This window comes from Bos javanicus, chromosome 4 (assembly GCF_032452875.1).
Source record: "Bos javanicus breed banteng chromosome 4, ARS-OSU_banteng_1.0, whole genome shotgun sequence".
Classification (NCBI taxonomy): domain Eukaryota; kingdom Metazoa; phylum Chordata; class Mammalia; order Artiodactyla; family Bovidae; genus Bos; species Bos javanicus.
In genome coordinates this window covers 70,793,879-70,816,328 of record NC_083871.1, presented here as the reverse complement: position 1 = coordinate 70,816,328, position 22,450 = coordinate 70,793,879, and the positions used below count along the sequence as shown (strand labels likewise).

General features: G+C 43.1%; 1 long non-coding RNA gene across 3 annotated transcripts in view; it reads left to right on the top strand.

The window, feature by feature from the left end:
* Nucleotides 1–20,971, top strand: part of LOC133246239 (uncharacterized) — a 458,519-nt gene extending 437,548 nt beyond the window's left edge. For 2 of the 3 annotated variants that reach the window (XR_009735972.1, XR_009735971.1), the window contains 3 exons: nt 7,793–7,946; nt 15,071–15,119; nt 15,815–20,971. This is a non-coding gene — a long non-coding RNA (uncharacterized LOC133246239). The remainder of the gene's footprint in view (nt 1–7,792; nt 7,947–15,070; nt 15,120–15,814) is intronic. The other variant, XR_009735973.1, reaches the window with a different exon arrangement.
* Nucleotides 20,972–22,450: the final 1,479 nt, after the last annotated feature.

Below are 22,450 nucleotides of genomic sequence, written 5' to 3'. Positions count from 1 at the left end.
GTGGGAAATAAAGAGTGGCAGGAATTGGGGTGGGGAACAGGCAGGGAGGAAGAGATAATATCTAAAGGAAGCTTCCAGGAATGGAGAGACTCTTATGAAGAGAAGCAGAAAACTGTGTTCAAACAGAACAAACACAATCATCATGCACTCATCAACCACAGTATGAGGTTATGTTCCTATAAACTTGCAGTAATTTCTAGAAAAATAAAAATTCTCAGAAACCTGCCATGGAGTGGCATGATCAGAAAGGAGCTGGCCAGCAAAGCTTAGATAGGTGATACATGTTCTGTTTTTGTTTAGATAAACAGAGTTCCTGCCCACGCCCCAGTTGTTGCCAGAGACAAGAGAAATAAGAATCCATTTTTCTTTCAGCAGAAGATTAACTGTGCATCCACTGACTTGAGGGTTAGTATGGTCCTTGGGGCCTCACAAACTCTGCTCCAAAGAAGAAAAAGAAAACAATACAGAAAGTACACAAAGAGCTGAGCAGAGTGAAATCTGCAGGAACCAGCTCGGTGTGGTCAGGAGATATAATGAAACATTTATCAATACCCAGAAAGTTGAGTGCTCTTGAAAGATCTTAAGTGTTTCCTCCCCAGGGTGACTCCCATAAGACAATGTGCTCCTGTTGGGATCTCATACTGACCCTGAGGAAACAGCCCCAGTCCCTTCACTCTCTCCTCACGCTAACACTTAGGTGTGTCAAGGGCTGCCTTGGTCTCCTGGCAAGTCCTCGGTGGTTACTAACAATTGCACTACAACACCATCCACCCAGCTCACTTATGGGAATATGGGATATTTTCATTTTCCACTAAGTAAGCTGGCAGATCTTCCTAGCAGAGACATGTACATGCCTCCCTTATTGATAACATCTATTCATCTTCTTGGATCATTTTACTTAGATGTAGCAATGATTTCAGGCAGGCATTTCTCTTGGAATTATGGGATATTTGTTCATATCTACTAACATAGACAACATTTTTTAATCTACATGCTTTAATGTGTCATTATAATAGTATTGGTCTGCTGCTGCTGCTGCTAAGTCGCTTCAGTCATGTCCAACTCTGTGCGACCCCACAGACGGCAGCCCACCAGGCTCCTCTGTCACTGGGACCCTCCAAAGGCAAGAATACTGGGGTGGGTTGCCATTTCCTTCTCCAATGCATGCATGCATGCTAAGTCACTTCAGTCGTGTCCGACTCTGTGCGACCCTATGGACAGGAGCCCACCAGGCTCCTCTGTCCACGGGATTCTCCAGGCAAGAATACTGGAGTGGGTTGCCATTTCCTTCTCCAAGTATTGGTCTACTATTCCTTAAAGTTAAGTATTTCAAAAAAATATTTGTGATTGAATTTGGGCCCATGAACTCTTATTTATGAAAAGAAGTTGGCTATAAATGATACACTTGAAAAGCCACTTTCTCAACATTTCCTCCAAAACACCTTAAGAGCCACAGTCAAAGTATGACAGCCACATTGAAACACTGAGGATAACTGACAGGTTTTTGTGCACGTGTATTTTTTTTCTCCCAGGCTCCAAAGTCTCTGAGCCTTTGGAGCCTCCAGGGACAATGACTCTGGTTTAATAACTGTGAAAAGCTATTGAACTAGCAATAAAAAATATTCTCCACAACGGAACAATATGATACTTAACAACAGCCAGCATTCCTGCCAATCACAGGACATTCACGAAAAAGTGACTAGAGTTCCTTTAGCAACGGGACTGCCGCCTTGTAAAATCTGAGTGCGCAAGCAAGAGGGTTTGGCAAAGCCGAAGGGCTCCACAGCTGCATACCATGATTTAGACTGCATTCAACTGCTGTATTTATGTAAGCCCAGAAGAAAAACATCTCTCCTGTTTGAAGAAGATAAGTTAAAGCATTAGAGTTGCATGTTAGTGACCATGGCCTCTACCACGTGCATTTTTACTTTTAAGTCCATCAGACATAAATTAGAGCACATATTCTATAGGTCCACTAAGACATCCCCAGCGTTCTTTATGTTGATGGGCAGGTTTGGCAAAATAGTCACTCTGAAAGAAGGTGATTTTTTTCTTTTAAGTAAAAGGAAGAAGCAGGACAAAAACGATGCCTCATCTTAAACAAATAAGAAAAGAAGGTAAATGCTGTTTGCTCAGAACTGGGAAGTGCTCCCTTTCCCGGAAGTCATTAGGCTCCAGCGAGTAGCCAAAGGCAGGTGAACCTAATGACCACTCCAAGAAGGTGAAGAACCATGCTCTCTCAACAAGGAATCCTTTTTCTACATGAAATCAGCTGACAGCCTGATTTTGGCAAACTGCCAGGCTCTGGCTCTGTTTTTTTAAGTGCACATTACATGGAGGAGAACTGGTGAGCAAATACCCCAAAGTTAAGATATTTAGGAAAAATCACCATACCAGACTGCTGCACCACATCTAGAAACCTAAATCAAAACAAATGGACAGAAGAAGCATGAACAGTCATTTCAAATGCCACCAAATGGGAGAACCCAGTTACACGGAGGTAGAAGTCATAACAAAACTTTTGTTACTTTTTGGCTGTGTCGCATTACTTATTCTTCAGCCTCTGCTTAATATGAGTTTGGATTTGATGAAACACAGATAAAATTTTAAGTTGGTTGTTTTCCAAACAAAGGGGATGAAAAGAGAAAATTCTCCTGGGGACAGGGTGAACTGGCATAAGATATTGAAAAGGCATAATGTGTTCAATATTTTCCTTGACCTTTGACTCTTTGGGCTGAAGTAGGACAGTTCCACAAGGGTTCTGAGAAAGTTTGCCAAAGGAGGGATTCTAGGAACCATAGTGACAGAGCTCTTCTCTGAATGTGACACTATCCAGGTTATTCATAGATTGTACATGGTGTGCTTCATTGATGAAGATGAAATCTTCCCCGCAAATGACTAATCTCTTCACTAGTTTGTGGAGTGAGGCCCACACTCTAGCAATGGTTTCTTTGTAAGCTGTAAGTCCCTCGTGAGTCTCTAGTTCTCCCCAAGAAGCCTCCTGTTTCCTCCATCCTAACTTCCTCACAGCACCCTCATACCTGCATAGAGCAGAGTCTCAATAAACGGTGACTGACAGTCCAGCTCTCCTTCTCAATAGCTGAAGATGCTGTTGCCTTAATCACATGAAATCACTTTTTTCATAGGTCAAAATGATCAAACATTGGCAACTTCATAGCTAAACCCAATACTTACTATCCCTGTAGTATTAGCTACTTCATTTATTCCATGAACATTTCCTAAGAGGCACTGTGTACTCACCATGTAGCTAAACTTTGCTTAAAAATGAGGGAAGAACTGCGTGCATCAAAGAGATTGCCAAAGCCAAGTAGTTAGTTGAAGAATAGTTAAACCTAGTCGGTTAGTCAGTCACCACTCCATTGTAAGAGAAAGAAACCCAGCATAAACAACCAGAAGCATAATGTAGCTCACAAGCTGGGAAGATAAAGAGGGAATTAGTTTTAGGCATAGGTACTCAAGTAATAGCAACATTCTTTTTGTCTGTATTTCTCTTTCCTTCCCTCCCCCCAACCTCCTCCACTTCTTCCCCTTCCCTCCTTCTCCTTCTTCTTCCTCCTCCTCCTTCTCCCCCCTCCCCATCTCTCTACCTGTCTCTCTCTTTTTATATGTTGCCCTCATTCTTTCTTATCATAGGATACCTTTATATACAAAAGCAAGAGGCCCTTAATCTGTCCCAGGGCCACAAACTATCTTGGAAAGACATGATTGACATTAGTTAGGTCACCTGCTCAAGCCTTGGCCCAATCCCAGTGGAAAGGAAAACTGGATTCAGCCAGGTTTAGGTCATGGGCTTACCTCTCAGGTCCTATGTTATAGGCTGAATATCCATGTCCTTTGAAAATACATGTGTTGAAACCCTACCCCAATCTGACACTGTTAGCAGGTGGGCCTTGGGGAGGTAATTAGGATTAGATGAGGTCATGGGGGTGGAGCCCTCCAATTGGGATTAGTGCTCTAAAAGAGTCAGGAGAGAGCTTCCTCTTTCTGTTCTCCACTGTGTGAGGACACAAGAAGTAAGTCAGCAGCCAGCAGCCCACACTCTCACTGTGCTGGCATCCTGATCTCAGACTCCCCCGCTTCAGAACTGTGAGAAAAAAAATTCTGCTGTTTATAAGTCACCCAGTTCTGTGCCCTTTTATTACAGTAGCCTGAATAGACTGAGATAGCCAAGGATGAGGTTCAGTGATTAACAACCCACCAGAGCCATCTAGGATAAAGAAGCAATCTCCCAACGGAAAGAGAAAGGGGGCAGACAAGACCACTGACACCTAATATTACCTTTCCAGTCCATCCCCATGTGCCCACCATCCTATCTGAGAACGCTAAAACAATTCACTTGCTGATTTACAACTATGTCCTCACTACAAAGCTGATATTCTTGAGACTGAAAGACCAAACCACTGCTTACTCTAATTTGAACCCCACCCTCCCCCACCCCCAGCAACAGGTTGTTTGGGCAGAGTGCTTCCTGTCAGGGGTGGAAGTTAGTGCTATGAGAGTTAGTGCATCCTTTGGCTATGCCAAATGGCTTTGGTCTCCACACGAGCCAGTTAGTTCTGACCTGCATCATGCCTGTGGACTATTCTGCGGCCAGGTCAAACACAGTCAAAGTTCAAAATCAGGCATTCCTTATTCCACATTTGCCAAACAAAGGTGGGGAGGGGAGCATCCATGCAAACCCACCACACCCAGGCAAACCTGCAAGAGGTGACAGCCAGACAGCAGGCTGGGCTGATTTCTAAAACAAGACAAAAATGATAGATGCTTCAAAATTGACTTGTGGAGGACAAAAGTTATCAGAAATTGAAGTTAAAATAGTTTGATTCTGCTGGTTTTCTTGTTTCACATCAATAGGTACACAGGAGATTCTTTATAGGAAAGAAGACCAATGATTAAAGGCATACATAGATGATTAACGAATACGAACTCAGTTAAACTGAATTAAATTAAGGGTTGTCTGACCTATCACTGAATTGGCTAGTATGCAGAGCTGGTGAACCTTGCTGAAAGAAAAATGGCAGATCTGGCAGCAATTAGAAAGCAGTGGGCACAGCATCCCAGCAGAATCTGACTGTGGTTGATACCCTGAGGCTATGACTGCATCCACCATATGAGATGGCCTGAGAACACCCCAGGCTGGGCCGCGGGAGGGGGTCTGGGTTTTAAGAATGCCCTCACTGAGCAGTCATACTCTTGAGTGCCCTGCTAAGAGGCCTTCTCCAGTTTCAAGACTATTTTCTTAACAGATGAGGCCACTTTAATATCCTGCCATGGCACTTAGCAGTGAAGATCAAGAGTAGCCTGGGGGAGATCCAAGACAGGTTTAATGAGACCAGTGTCAAACATCTTGAAAGAATACAACCCTTAAGTTCAGGCCCAGCACTTTGGAGATTGCAGAGCAAGAAGAATCCACAAGGGGCCTTCCCTGGCGGTCCAGTGGTTAAGAATACTCTAGTTCAATCCCTGGTCAGGGAACTAAGAGCCCACAAGCCACAACTAGAGAGTCTGTGCACTTCAATGAAAGACCCTGCATGACACAATGAAGACCTGATGCAGCCAAATAAATAATAAATAAAAATTTTAAAAAAGAAGAAGAATGCACAGGGATTCAGAGGTCAAGGTGCCATCCTGGAATCCTCAGGAATCCTTCCCTTCCAGGTGAGTTGCTCACCAGAGAGCTTTTTCTGGAAGGTTTTAAAAACCCACCCACTTACCAGAAATTCACTGCTGCCAGCCTTGTTGTTGCTAATCAGTCACTAAGTTGTGTCCAACTCTTGTGACCCCCGTGGACTATAGCACGCCATGCTTCTCTGTCCTTTACTATCCCCTGGAGTTTACTCAGACTCATGTCCAGTGAGTCAGTGGTGCCATCCACTATCTTATCCTCTGTTGTCCCCTTGTCCTACTGCCTTCAATCTTTCCCAGCATCAGGGTTTTTTCCAATGAGTTGGTTCTTTGCATCAGACGGCCAAAATATTGGAGCTTCAGCATCAGTCCTTCCAATGAATATTCAGGGTTGATTTCCTTTAGGATTGACTGGTTTGATCACCTTGTTCTCCAAGGCACTCTCAAGAGTCTTCTCCAGCACCACAATTCAAAAGCATCAATTCTTTGACACTCAGTCTTCTTTATCTCACATCCTTACATGACTACTGGAAAAACCATAGCCTTGGGCCACTTTACATACCAACAGAACAACGAATTGGATGAATGGTGGTGGGAGGAAATGCAGGATGCTACTGTTAATGATGAAGAATGCTCTTTCTAACTGGTTGAAACTACCCCTTGAATTATTAACATAGGCTGCAAACAGTAGAACAAAATAATAATAAGTCATAACCTTACATGGGACTTATGATGTGCCAGATGCAGTTCTAAGGGCTTTCTGTACATGAACTTCACCCTATGAAGTGTGTACTATTATCACCCCTATTTTATAGACAAGGATCACACTTAGTAAGTGGCAGGACCAACTTTTGAAAACAGGCAGTTCATCACCAGAGGCCATACTCTTAATTGCTATAACCACTACCCCATTCAGGGGATTTTTGTCTTTTTAAACAAGCATATGCATAGAAAAGGCTTCCCAGGTGGCTCAGTGGTTTAAAAAATCCACCTGCCAATGCAGGAGAGGTGGTTTTGATCCCTGTGTCGAGAAGATCCCCTGGAGAAGGAAATGGTAATCCAATCCAGTATTCTCACCTGGGAAATCCCATGAATAGAGGAGCCTGGTTGGCTATAGTCCATGGGGTCGCAAAGAGTTGGACAAGACTTAGCAACTAAACAACAATGTATATAGAAGGTATGTGAAATGCACCTAGCATATACTATTCTTATTATACCAATAATATAATATCTAGTCAGCATGCTATAATTAATAATTATCATTACTGGGATTATAATTTTAAATCACTAACGGGAAAGGTGATCTGATTTGACTAAAAATCATATAAGAACTGATGACAAAGGAATTGGACCTGAAGGTTGCCAAGGTTCTGAGCCTGTTTCTAGCCTTGAGCCACTGATGGACTGATTCACAAACTCATGCCTTGTTTCCCCCAGCCCTGCCTGTACAGACAACTCCACCAGCTTTTTGGTAATCTTGTTTTGAGATCTTCAAATGAAACTCCAGGAGTGCTTTATTGCAGAATTGGCACTTAAGTTGCTGAATGTTAGAACAGTAAAATTTTTTTCAAAGGAATTTCAAACCTAAATCAGTCAAAAAAAAAATTAGAATGAATTTAGCATTATTAACCAGACTTTCAAATGTGGCTTTTGGTTGCTTCTGTATACAACTCTAGGAAGGAAATTGTGTCCCTTATAGCATCCATCCAAGATAAAAAGTTTAGCAGTCGTCTGAATGAAAACCCAGCTGGATATATGTTTAACAAGCAGCATTTTAAGTATGAAGGCTGAGAGATGTATTACGACCAATATGTGAATGTCGTATCCACCCACCATCAAACCACAGGACTGACTGCAATTGGAACTGAGTAGACATGAGGTTTTGGTTAGATGTGGGCACAAGCAAACCAACTCTGAGGTGTCAGCACTGGGTGACAGGAGCAGGACTTATCAACAAGCTGCTATCTCCCTCTCATCACCCACCAACTAGAAAATGTGCAGGAAAGATAAAAACTGTTTGCTCCTAATTGTGCTTTAATAGACTAAATTTGGGGACTACTGGAGCAACAAGTAGGATTTGGTTCATTTTTGGTTTGAGGCTTGTGTATGTATTTATTTGCTTTTTTTTTTTTTTTTTGGCATGCAGGATCCTAGTTGCCCAACCAGGAATTGAACCTGAACCCCCTTCACTGGAAGTGCATAGCCTTAATCACTGGACCACTAAGGAAGAGCAACTTTCTGAGTGTCACCTATGGAGAATTTGAAGGAATGGAGTCTTCCCTAAAAAATTGTCCAAAATGGTAAGCCTTTGCTTGCAAGTTTTCCTGTAGCCGTTAATTTTAAAAACAGAAGCCATGGCCTCTTTTTTCAGTCTCAGGCATAAAGAAAAAACTGTTTCCCTTGTGTAGACACCTCCTGTGTTCCCAGCAGTACCCCAGACGTGATGTTTGTCTTAGGCTGAGGGAAGGGAAGCCAGGCAGAAAGTGAGCTGAGAAGTGGCTTTTTTTCTAAGTGTGGCAGATCATTAATAATCAGTGAAGGATGGACTCAGGAAGCCTCCAAGCACATATTTCTAGGATTGAAGTTGAAGACTTCATTAATATTCTAGTGGGATATTGTTCCCATGAAGTTTTCTGAGGGCCGAAAATCTCACCCAGAGTCCCCTGTTGGCAACGAGAGGAGCAGTGAGCTCTCAGGCAGCTCAGGGACCTGATCAGTGAAGATAAGACAACTGTGTTCTCTGCTCCAAAGTAGGAATGAGCTGTTTTGCCTGGTCGCTGCTAACTGGTTCTGATTGAGTCTCCTTGACTCGCTAATCTCCCATATTGTGGCAAAATGCTGAAAATCCATTTCTTTGGAAAATGTTTAGCTTTGCGAACACAGAGTGTGCCAGTTTATCTTACCATATTCTGAACTTCTTCATCTTGACAGAGTATATCAGTCTGTGCCAAAGGTCTTCTGAATTTTAGTTTAGTTTGTCTGCATGCACGCATGCTAAGTTGCTTCAGTTTGTCCAACTCTTTGTAACCCTATGAACTGTAGCCCACCAAGCTCCTCTGTTCATGAAATTCTCAGGCAAGAATGCTGAAGTGGGTTGCATTTCCTCCTCGAGGGTTCCTGACCCAGGGCTCCAACACACGTCTCTTTACATCTCCTGCATTGGCTGGCAGGTTCTTTACCACTAGCGCCACATGGGAAGCCCTGTTTGTCTAAAACCAGCTTATCCCTACGGGCCCAACACACAGATAAGAGAAAACGGTGTCTGAAAGTGAAAGTGAAAGTGTTAGTTGCTCAGTCATGTTCGACTCTGTGACCCCATGGACTGTAGCCTGCCCGTCTCCTCTGTCTAAGCAATTCTCCAGGCAAGAATACTGGAGTAGGTAGCCATTTCCTCCTTCAAGAGATCTTCCCAACCCAGGACACAGATAGGAGAAAACAGTTGTCTACATTTTGGCTAAAGAAAGAAGGAAGGAGAGAAGAGGGGAGACTTTCTTATTAACTAAAGTACCAGTGTACAGACACTAAGTGTCATGAGTGGTCCCAGGAACAGTTAGGAAATGGATACCTCAATATCTAAATCTGACCTTGGGGTGAATAGGGGGAAAAGAGGAAGACAGAATCAGTGCTAATCTCTGCCTGTCTTGGAAATAGTGTGTTAGGAGGTGGAAAGCAGCCCATCAAAGAAAAACAAACAGCAACAAAAAATACTGGGGAGGAGGCAGAAATCCCTTTATTTTATGCAAAATCTCCCAAAGAGAGGAAAGAAAGCAAGTAAGTAATAAATAACACACTCATGTTTAACCTGGAGCCAAAACAACCCTCAGAGTTGAGACCCCGCAGAATTCCTCTCCTGCCAGCCCCGGGGCCATTAGCAGGCCACCCATCCAGGTCAGTGGGTGACTCTCCCACCTGGACACCTGGAAGTTCAGCCCCAGGTAGAACTATCTTTTGTAGCGCTCCGATGAGCACAAGCCCTGCTTGTTTAAATCAACATCTCCATGCCCTCCATCTCATTTCATCCCATTCTCATCCTTCTTGGTTTTTTTTTTTTTTTTAAGCCCTTACAGGAAACGTCACCAAAACATAAAAGATCAATAGATCATTAGGTTGTCTAATGGCGGACATTTTCCATGTGAAGCTCTGAATCAACAGCGAACAAAAGCAACTGTTCAGAACCCTCCAAAAAAAAAAAAAAAAATTGCCCAGTAATTTTAAGTTAATGGGCAAGATTAATGGATTGTCATATAATATGAAGGGAAAGTAGTAGAAGAAAAAAAAAAAACCCAAGTGGCTCTACAAAATTGGTTTGGAATTGGAGTCTACCTGAAGACCTTTCAGCCAGAGGATTACTGTCGGTGGTGCTTGCAGCTAAGCTGTGTATTAATTTGAAAGCCATGCCTTGTATGGATACCCAGCACTTAGTGGTTGGTTTTATGTTAAAAATGCTTAGTATGAAACCTGTGCTGAAAGTTTGCCCAAACATCTCATAGTTGATTGCAAACCCGAGTGCCTGGGGGCTGTGAGCCCACACCTCAAGAATGCTGGTGATTGGGTGACAGTTTGGCTCCACACCTGGGTTTGTTGAGGCCTCTTAGCGGCTGCTGGGAATTCGCCCCGCCTGGGGCCCACCGGTCTCCCCGTCACCCCTCTGACAGATGAAAACACAACGGGGTCTGTTGCCTGACTGACACATTCCTCTCCTGTCTGCCTCTGAAAGGACTTTATTTAACTGTCCTGGAGTCGGGCTTTTGAGTGACAGATTGTGAAGGGTAAAAGTCATTCAGTTCCATTAAGCTCTGTAACTGCTCTGGAACAAAACACCTTTAAAAAAAAGTGTCGGGGGAGAGGGGGAAAATAGAGCTGAGGAGAGTAGGGGCATGAGCTTTAGGGAGAGAAAAAGGGGATTCTTTTCAGGTTCAGAAACAATCCTTCTCTTTGCCTCTGTCTATCAATTAGGGGCTGCATTCCCAGAGGGAATATGGGCCTGGCCTCATTGGTGTCATTCAGCTGCCAATCTCCTGACAGGGACACCAAAGGGCCTCATGTAGCGCTGCGGAAACTGTCTGTCAGGCCATCAGCAGCTGCTATGACGACATCACCTCCGTTTTTCTATGTCTGTTATAGAGAAAGGGGGGTTGGGGTGGGGGCTCACCCAACAGAGTCTGAGAGTCTCGGCTCCAAAGCTCATATTTTCCTTTTCCAACCCCCACATTGCCTCCATCCCAGGGTGAATTTCTTCACAAAAACAACGCCAGATTTCCTTGCCTGGTTGGGCAATGGGGGTAAATAATAATTCACCAGCTGAGGACATGGGCTTGGGTGTGAGAACGGGGTTCTGTTTCTGGGAAGACTGAAGTCCTGACTGAATACATTCAATGACTCTGGTTCAAATGAGTCCAAAGAAACTGGTGAAAGGTGGCTCAAGCCCCTGAAAGACCTCAGGCCGAGCTGTGTGAAAAGCCATGTGGCCTCCCCAGTGGTTTCCTGCCAAGCTTTAACCTTGTTTGGGTTCCTGTGGGTTTCATTCCCCTGTGAGTTCTGCTTGGAGACTGAAAGCTTCAGTGGAGCTCTAAACTCTAAGCCAAACTCAGCACCAAGCAACCACTTCCCACTTGTCTGTTTTTCTGCCTCATTCGTTGCTTTCCCCCAAGGCCAGACTCACAGGCTGACTTGGACTGGCCCCAAAGACTCCTGGCCACAGTTGATCACTCTGAAGACCCAAGACTATGAAAGAGGGGTCCCCAAGCTTTGTGGCTTGACTGGGAAAAAATCTCCCTCCTCCCTCCTCTGACTCTCTCTCTGCTCTCCCCTCTCCCGATTCTGCATGAGAGCAGGAAGTGAATCAGAGCCTCAGTGGCGACCTGCAAAGATGCCTGATGGCCTTTCTGTGGCTTGGGATGGCTGCTGTTTCCCTGGGAGCCTTTTCACATCACAGGGAGCTACTTCCAAAGAGTAACAACAGAACAGCACTTCGTACCAAGCACAGCTGCCAAGTGTCACAGCCGGGCCTTCTGTGTTTCGATACTTCTGCTTCACGTCAGGAAGGAGACGACAGTACTTCACGGGTTCCACATGAACCGTACAAAATGTTTAGCCAAACCCTGTAAGAACATGTACATAAAGCTGTCTCCGTGTTCCCAGGGCTGTGATGTCTCTTTTCTGTCGCTTCTTCTGTCATTCTGAAAGCTCCACTGGGGTCCTGCACTTCCTGATCATAAACTCCACTAGGGTGGCTAAAACCTGTTCACACAGCAGTACACTGGTCTCTGGCATCTAGATGCTAGACCTCAGATATCTGCCACCTCCATGAGGACCATACCTGGAGAAATTCAAAATTAGCCAGACTTTTAACACCAAGCATATTTGCAGAGGAGCAAATGAACAGGATAATGAGAGAGAGGAGACTAACTTGATCATAATCTTCCTGCTCAGCAGCCTCAAGAAGACACGTTCAGGAGTCAGCCCTTTGCCATCTGCAGCAGTAAAAGAGCAGCAGCCAAGGGAAGCACTAACAGTTCACTAATGAGTGAATATTTCCAAATTGCTTTGCATGCCCTTCATTGTGGCTGCTGCACATTTTCATTACTGAAGAAGAGAGGAAACCAAGCTAAGGGATTGGATGGGGAGGTAGAGATACACACATCCTGCAGGCATCCCCCAAAAGCAACTTCAGTTATTGGATCCAAAGATGTTGGAGCATTTTGCTCAGGTTGAATTATCTTGAAAATACTACTTGGAGCAGCCTCCAGCGAGCAGACGCCTGGAGCTCATGGGTGCTGGATGGTAGTGTGGATTCCCATCCAGGGGTCCACCTCACAATCCAAGGTCCTGAAAACCCATCCCTTCTCTTCATGATTTTTCACAAGGACCTCAGATCCAATACTGTAAGATGCTTACATTTTTGGCTCTACCATAGACAGTGGTTTCCAAACATTTCTCAATCGAACACCCGATTGCATAAGATCTAAATATGGAATTGTCTGTGCTGGAAAGACAGCTGTCTTTGTTCACCACCTTCGCAAGGAATCCCTGACTGTTTGCACGCACCCTGGATTCTACATAGTACTCTCTGGCCTCATGCTCCAACATCTATTATATTAGCCACTGTGCACTTGTTGATTTTCTTTACATTGTGCTAGCAAAAACTAAACGATCCTTTGGGCCCTCAACAGCAGTGAGGCTGCCTTCCTTGCATATGATATCCATTGACTAGTACCATCTTTGAATTGTTTATTCTTATATTTTCCCATGACTAGTTATACTGGGGATAACCTTAAACCAAATCTGGTACAATTCAATTTCAATGGAATAAATATTTGGAATCTAAAGCCTATTAAGTCTTTATCTATAAGTTTAGACAATTCACTCTCACCAATAGGAGGGAACTGCCCCAATTATGAATTAGTACTCCTTTTATGTCTCCTTTTATAGACATAAAAGAACAATCAAACCCATCACAAATGCCACTCATCCATCTTTCATTTTCACTTTCATGAAAACCATGAGGGCTTTATATGTAGGAGGCACTTGACATATCTTTATGTAACAAGCACTTGACATAAAAAATACCTAATTCCTTTCCCACACCCCAACTTGGAAAAATTCTAAAACAAGAAATATAAATGCATATCATGTCACCTTGTGCTGATGGTTACTTCTGTTAGTCTCTGTCCAGAAGTGAATAGGAAGTGGGGATTTGAATGACCACCCATAATCTTCACTGATGCCAAGCTGGTGAGCATGGCTCCAACACATTGCCTGGGATGTCGCAAAGTTCTAAAAGATCACATAGACCCATATTCAAAGGTATATAAAACTCCATTATTGTGAAAATTATCTACCAGTTTCTCAGCTACACATCCAGCTCTCCTGATACAAAAGATAACTTTGAAGGAATTAGGATACAAAGTGTCAGAATAACCAAAAATAATTGACTGAAAAAATCTAATATATCAGCTTTAAGTAACAAACTTACATATGAGAAGTGTATTCTTAGCACTTCAAAGAAACCTTTTGGAAAAGCTCATTTGAAAAAATGAATAGAACTTCTCTATTAAAAGTTCAGAGACAGCTGTCAGATCCCAAAATAGTAGTAAGGCTAAATTTTTCCAAGTTGAAATCTTGCTCCTGAAAGGTTGTTGCTGCGTTGTGAAAGACGCCGGGATTCTTGGCATCCGGAGGAGAGGAATTCAATCCAGGGCCAGTGATAAGGCTTGATCGCTCAGAGCTTTTGTGTAATAAAGTTTTATTAAAGTATGAAAGAGATAGAGAAAGCTGACATAGACATCAGAAGGGGGCAGAAAGAATGTTCCCCTGCTAGCTTTTAGCAGTATGTTATATACCTATCTGCAAGCTGTTAATTAGAGAAAGAAGGTGTCTTAAAACTCAGAGTGGCACCAGGCCCCTCACCCACAACGTGCATTTCGAGGTAACATTGGCACAAGGTGAGTCATCTGGGGCCATAAAACAATTGACATGAATCTTGAAGTAAGGCAGGTTTCCAAGTAAAGATATAGTTTCATTAACGCAGATTAGGAGAACAATATATAAGTAAAACATACTGGTTTGTTGAGCCTTTCTCGATTCTGAGTCTTAAGCTGAATGGACTTGAAAAAAAAAGAGTCTAGGGTAAATACACAGTTCATTAACATAGCTTAAGAAAAGCATTTCCATAAGAAAAACACATTGGTTAGCTCAAGGTTTGAGAAAAGTTAAGTTCTGGTGGAACCAGGTGTCATCATGGCAACACAGAATTTTAAGAGAAACCTTTAAAATTTGTATAGATAGATAAATAGTGAAGTCGCTGAGTCGTGTCCGACTCTGCAACCCCATGGACAGTAGCCAACCAGGCTCCTCTGTCCATGGGATTTTCCAGGCAAGAATACTGGAGTGGGTTGCCATTTTCTTCTCCAGAGGATCTTCCTGACCCAGGGATCGAACCTGGGTCTCCCACATTGTAGGCAGACGCTTTACCATCTGAGCCACCAAGGAAGTCAAAATTTGTATAGAGAACAGAAAAATCTTCTAACACTTGCAGCCTATTTTCCCCATTTGGAGACCCCCTAGCCTTCCTGCTTGTTACCCTCTCACTCCTCAACAGTGATCTTAGACTAAGGATTAAAGATACACAGATACACTAATTTTTTTTTTTTTTTTTTTACTCTCCTAGACCCTCTGGACTATAATATAAAATGACTTAACTAGAATAACCATTATCTAGGAGAAAACTGTTTTTTTTTTAAAAAAGGAACTTAGCTAAGAAAAGTCAATCTAAAAGTAAAATTAACCCAAGTTGAGAGAACTGAGCATTGCATGGACTATAAATTTAATCAAAATATTTAGGGTTTGTCTTGTTTCTTTTATATGATAGACTACTTTTAAAAAAAATTATGCCCTTTAACTTTCAACACCTGTTTTTTCTTAGAGACAGAAGGAGAAGGAATGGAAAAAAATCGGATAGAACAAAGGAAGAGGTAAGCAAGAAAGATGGTTGAACGTGTTACTAAGTTTAATAATGACTCACCCCCGAAATGTCCATTCATCAGCTGCGTTAAAAAAGCCACAGAGCCCAAAAGATGAATGGGAGCTGTAGGAAAGCAAGCCAGTCACAGATGACTTTCTTCAATCTGTTGACATTTGATTAACATTTGAACTAAGTAACGAGAAAAGGTTGATCTTGCTCCAAAGTGAAGTTGGGCATCATGGTGCTCCATTGCCTGAAGGAACTTGTCACCAAACAACTCCTGTCCCATCATCTTTTTTTCTAACTTGTAGCCTTTATTGCTTTTTATGTGTTTAGAAACTGAAGCACTTTGTACTAAAATGCTGTTTAATCATTTGTAAAAAGAAAAGAAAGCAAATTCTCACAAAGCACAATGCCTTCTGCTGTCCTGGGAAAGCATGCCTTTAATTGGAACCAAAAGTCCAGCATTGTTTGTATGTTGAAAATGAATGTATTTCATTCCATTTCACACTTTTTTATTATAATTTTATAGGGAGTAATATTAAAGAAGTTTTGGCAGAAGATTTTTGTTTTAAAATGTGGTTCCAAGAGCCAAAACTCAGTTTTCTTGTCCTTCCCCATTTGTTTCTCTCTGATGGCATTGACAAATTCACAGTGCAAAGCAGCCAATTCTTATTCCTTGCTGGAACCTTTTTGTCTTTCCAGGGAAAGGAGAACTTTTTCTTCTAAGATTGTGAAGATGAAAGAATCAAAAGAATCTGCTTCATCTTGGTTTTCATTTGTTCAATACACTTGTTCAGAATATTTTAAATGCCCACTTTTCCAAAAGAATTGGATCTGATCTATTTCATACTCATTTTACAGGTGAAGAGAGAACATGGAACTCAACCAAAAGGTTAGGTGAGACTGGTATAAGCCACAGACTAAATCATGATACTAAAAGATGTCATTCCTTTCTTTTTAAGGGTCTCTCTCACCAAGGACGACATGGTTAAGCCACTGTCTCTCTCTGATTCTTAACTACACAACATAAGTAATATTTCATATCAGTCGTGCCATGACAGAATATACTTGTGGCCTTTCTGTAAATTCCTGATAAAGATCTTCCATCTTTGGTTTTGATTTATCTCCTGGTTTCTTCCATGACCCAGGCCACTGGGAAAATCAAAATCCAAGCTGAGAGCCAACCAAGAATTTAAAACCAACTTCTTCAACTGGACAAGTTTATGAACATCAAGCAAATTAAAACTTTTATTCAATTCTTTTAGATGTACATTTCATTAAAACTGAGTTTCTTCTACTTTACATTGTTGAAATGCTTTTATAATTAATTGGCCATTTTTCAACAACAGTCACACTCATGTACTTTTGAATAGGTGTCAGAAAACACCACTGTGCTCTTAACATTGGTTTGACATTTACAATTCAGGCTTCTAATGTGCAGAAATGGCTTTCATGCTAGACTGATGCACTGCCTTTTCTAGATGAATGTACACTGTGGTATCTGAAAACGGTAACATGGTTAATCAGTTGCATTCTGAGCATCAGTACTTAGGTGGTGCTTTCACAATATCTGAAATAGAGTAGGATCCCTGGTATAACACAGCTGATCTCTTTGGTCACTGAGCCAATGTGCTCAGTCATTTCAGTCGTGTCCAACTCTTTGCAACCCTATGGACTGTAGCCCCGCCAGGCTCCTCTGTCCATGAGATTCTCCGTAAGAATACTGGAGTGGGTTGCCATGCCCTCCTCCAGGGGGATCTTCCCCACCCAGAGATCAAACACACATCTCTTATGTAGTACATTGGCAGGCAGGTTCTTTACCATGAGCACCACCTGGGAATCCCAGGTGGGATTTACTGAGCCAATAAAGTCTTTTTTGCTTAAAGTAGTTTGAGTTTCCTGTCTGAAGTGATAAAGGGAGACAGATAATGTATGTAATCACAATGCAATGTGATAAATCTTAAGGTGAAGAAAAAAACGAAGTGCTTAGGAAGCACTGGACAGACAGTATTGCTTCTTTTGGGGACTCTGGGTAAAATGACTAGGTCTGCATAGTAATCTTTAAAGAGCCTCCACCTGGACTCCACCCCCATATTCTATGATTCAGGGACATGTCAGTTCCTTAGGGCATCTCTCCCATTGTCCACAATGGCTCCACCGGGCATTGGTGTGCTCATGGCCATCTGGTCACTGGGAAAGCCCTGTTACCTTTCTCTGCCTACTTAAAGATTCCATCAGATGATTAACATGGCGGGTCATAGTTTGGAAATGCAAACCCATAGCCAGTTAGTGGAAGAGGAGGTGAACCTGCCAATCTATAATCACACCACCTGAGACACTTCCAAAACTTACCTCAGGACATCCCTGGGTCCTTAGGTAAACCCTTAGATTTGAGGCTTCAGAAAATGAATCCCATATGTGTCTTCCTCCTCGATGAGATGTACATTGATCTGGGTGAAGCATCATAGCTGTTCTATGTAAATATGAAAAGCATTTGAATATGTGCTGGTATGGGTATCATAGGAGGGGGAATAAGAATCAGAGAAAGTTCCAGGTATTTTCATCATTCTAACAGTAGACGACAGTCTGAATTTCCTTTCCTGTAGTGCCTACAATTAGGTCATTACATATAGGTACTGAATGAACCCAGAAAATGGCTTAGTCTTCTTCCCTCAACACACAGATCCTTCAGCCAGAGAAGTATGTGGGGCCCTCCATACATCTGGACAAAAGAGGCTATTCCTTCCTCCCTCTCTCCAGGCCAACTGTACATTTTAGATGCAGTGGAAATAAAAACATGTCATCCATTGCTGATGGTCCTGACACCAGAGCCGTCTCAACAGAGGTATGGCTTCTCACCATCCGTATATTCAGTCCTTCAGTGCACCATCACTCATATTAGATATGTGTCTAATATTAGTGTCACTAGATGCTTTTGAATTGTGATGTTGGAGAAGACTTGAGAGTCCCTTGGACTGCAAGGAGATCCAACCAGTCCATTCTGAAGGAGATCAGTCCTGGGTGTTCATTGGAAGGACTGATGTTGAAGCTGAAACTCCAATACTTTGGCCACCTCATGCAAAGAGCTGACTCATTTGAAAAGACCCTGATGCTGGGAAAGATTGAGGGCAGGAGGAGAAGGGGACGACAGAGGATGAGATGGCTGGATGGCATCACCGACTCAATGGCCATGAGTTTGGGTAAACTCTGGAAGTTGATGATGGACAGGAATGCCTGGCGTGTTGCAGTTCATGGGGTCAGAAAGAGCTGAACACGACTGAGCGACTGAACTGAACTGAACTGAATATTAGATAGTGACAATATTAGCCAGGGAACTACAAACTGATAAAGCATTCTTTAATGCATCCCAGTATTGACCCACCCAATATGACTGGCCATCCTGAAGAAAAACCAGGCCCTTATTTATGTCACAGCCTCTGTGACTGTGTTGAGAGATGGCAAAGTGGGTGGCTGGCTGGCTGGGAGGATGGGGTATACCTATTAGGTACTATGTTAAGTTCTTGCATCCGTTGTGTTTTGTTTCCATGGCTGTCCTACCATGAGAAAACTGTTTTATTTGTCTTGCAAGGGAACTGAGTCTCAGAGACATTTGTTAACTTGTCCAAGATCTCACATCTAAGAAGCAGTGGAACCTGACTTCAAATGTGGAGGCTGTATTCTTGCCCATTATGCTCGACCACCTCCCCCAGCTTTTGCTGTTTTCCCAGACAGGAGGCAATTCAGTCCCACAGTCCACTCAATATCTTTTGCTTGACAGATTTTTCTTCAGATCATCAGATAACACACACAAGGTGCTTGTAACTTAAGCTAACAATATTATTCCCAAAGTGGTGTTGGAAATTTACAAAAGTCTTGTATGTGTATTTTTAGCAGATATTACATACATGAACTCAAGCTCTGAGAGCTCATGACTGTATATCAGGGTAAATCCCCATACATACCATCCTCTCCAAAAAAAAAATCCTTGAGAGAACATTTACCTGTCCAACAAATGTTTCTTGCTTATCTCCTACATGATACTGGAAGAATAATAAATGGTTAGGTTAATCTTTGCATTACTTTGGCAGAAACATTAACAAGCAACTCCAGAGGGGAGAATAAACAAACTTCTATGACAGTACTATCAGCCAAATCCTTTGAGTGTGAAGTGGAAGAATCATAAGTACAGGAAAGAGTTTGAAAGGAAGTAGCATTTTAATTAAGGCTTGGAGATTAAGAAGAATGTTGACGACTGCAGGGGAAGAAGAAAATTCCAGGAACAGTGAACATAAAGAAAACAAGGTGTTAGGGCAAAGGCAAGTTTTCACACAGGTGATAGTCCAATGTGATTAGTAGATAAGAGATAAGAGCCTATAGAAAACTCTTAGGAGGAGCTGACAGGTGGAAGGGCCAAACCATAGACGACCTCAGAGAGGACACCTGGTGTTTTTTTCTGTCCACCACCCCCGCTGCCTTTAGACAGCTGCTTCTCCTTCACTGCATGTGGTCCTGGTGAGGTTGTCATCACTGAGTTCAGGCACACACATTCATTGGGGTGGGCACAGCGTTCAGGAGGAGCTAGTCAGGCCAGCAGTAATGACTGACCCGGGGGTGAGCACAAGATCCCAGCAGGATTCATGTAACTATATCAGAAGAAAGAAATGCCTGTCTCCTTCACTTCTGGATGTGGGCAGCCCATTTCCCTGTTACCTGGAAAGAGAGTGTCTATAAAAGGAAGCCACAATAATGAGAGACCTGGAGCAAGGAGGTGACAGAGGGACACAGAGCCTACAAGGCACTGATTGAGCATCTGGATTCACCCACGCGGGAAGCTCTATATCTCTGTCTGAATGAGCTGCTCAGTTATCTGACTCTAATGTCCCTTTTTGCTTGAGTTAGTTTGAGTTAAGAGTCCTGACTAGTACAGCTGTGAGTGCCATGCTAAAGAGTTTGAGTTTATTGAAATAAGAAAACCACTGAAAACCTTTACTTTTAAATGCTTGGAGAACAGAGACTTACACTATAGACAAAAGACTGTGGAGAGGGCTTCCCTGGCGGCTCAGTGGTAAAGAATCCGCCTGAGGATGCAGAAGACACAGGTTTGATTGCTGGACCAGGAAGACCCCACATACCGTGAGGAAACTAAGCCCATGCTCCACAACTACCGAGCGTGTGCTCTAGAGCCCAGGAGCCCCAACTACTGAGCCCGCATGCCGAAACTACTGAAGCCTGAACATTTTAGAGCTCGTGCTGCGCAGTAAGAGAAGCCACCACAGTGAGAAGCCCATGCACTGCGAATAGAGGAAAGCCCTCAAAGAAACAAAGAGCCAGAACAGCCAAATAAATAAATAATTAAAAAAAAAAAAAAAAGACTGTGGAGGGATTAAATAATCTTTCAGGAGTCAGGGGCAATAATCCACAGAACCTTCTAATTCACTATGGGAATGGAAGAAGTGAAACCAATACTACAGCCATAACAGGATGGTAAACTTTGCTATCCAGAGTGATCCAAGGATCCACACTAACTGATGACATAAGTTTGAACTATACATTTTCCTCAATATTATTAGTAAATCTGGATAGTAGCTATCTCAGCCCACAGGGTAACAATATCTCAAGGGGAACAGGTGACTTGTAAGGTCAAGGAATAGGGCCTGAAACAGCATTAGTGTAGCAAATGTGAAGCGTCTGGTTACCTCTCTGTCTGAAACCCAAGACGTCTGAAAGAAAAGAGGTGCTGAAATATCTGCAGTTGGCAGTGACATCTGAGAAAGTGGTGCCCACCCCCCATCCCACGTATGAGCACAGGGATCGTGACTTTCCTGTAAATAGCTTTGAACCTTCTTCTCACCTCCAACACTGACTTCTCTCTTGGAGAAAGAGTAAAGCTACTTTGCTCTTGGGCCTAGGCCTACAGCTTATTGTCCCCGATAAGGGATGTTTGGCAGGTCCACATCACAAGATGAACCCTCACCAAATAGGAGCTACTCAGGGCTGGGGGAAAACCCCAAGTGGGCACTTGATCTTCTGGAGCTTCTGGCTAAGAGAACCTATAAGCCCAGCAACGTGCCTCCTCAGAACTAGGAGGGTCCGCCTCTGGGGCAACTCCTTACCGTGATGATTTAAAATAGCAGCAAGAGATTTGAGGAGGTGACGCTGCCAAGTCTAAGCAAGAAGCTTCCCAGGATCCTGGGCTTTGCACTCACCTCTCCTTAGCCTCCGCAGGCTCCTCCTCCCACTGCTGGAGGAGAAGCAGAAGGCCAGCCAGTTGTAACTCACGTAGGGGAACTTTGCAGTGGAGGTCTGCAATGGAGGCTGTGGCAGGGGAGGGTGCAGGTAGACCCACTGGGGCTGAGGCTCAGAGACTCCAAGCTGCCTCTTGCTGCAACAGCCCCACTGTATCTGATTAATTCCCAGACACTCATATTTCACATTTGCACAACACTAAAGTAGGGGTGCATCGTATAATCAATGATGTGTCATACTTTGAAACGAGTGTCACTTTTTCCTTTCTTGATGATTTTTGAAATAATGGTGTATTTTATAATTGATGGTGTTTTAGGTTCAATAAAATGCTGTATGGGGAATTCCCTGGTGGTCCAGTGGTTAGGACCCAACACTCTCACTGCTAGGGCCCCAGGTTCTATCCATGGTCAGGGAACTAAGATTCTGCAAACAGCACGGCACAGTCATAAAAAAATAAAATGTTGTATATCAGGACCACCTACTCACCATGTAAACTAAGATTTCCTGCCCATTCCCCAAAGACATTTTACAGTCTATTGCAGCAGTGGGAACAGGAGTCACGAAAAGTGTTCCCAATACAGCAAGAGAAAGAAATGATCTAGGCATTCAGTTCCTCAGAAGTTACAACATACAAAAGAAGGATGACCTGTGAACTATACACATTTGGCAAATGGCATACTGCTGCCTCCTATAAGAAGCCCCCAGCTCCATGTGGTGCTTCTCATCTTTTTTTTGGTGGGGGTGGGTGCAAAAAAACAGGTGCAAAGTTTATTATTAGAGACACAGCCAAACAGGTGGGAGAGCACAAAGACAGTTTGTTAAGACAGAAGCAAGGTAGAGATGCACACTTGGGAAGAAAGGGTGGGCACCCCCACCCACCTAGTGAAGAGGAGCCTGGGTGTTTCTCATCTTGACACCTGGTTTGAGAGCAGATGGTGGCAAAGGTGGTAAAGTGATGGAGATGATAAAATGACAGTGACAATGATGAGACCTAACATTTAGATAGAACTGAACAGCATTCAGAACATTTTTTCAAACATCACATAATCTCAGACCCTGCTGGTATTGTTGTCTGTCTTTATAGGCGACGAC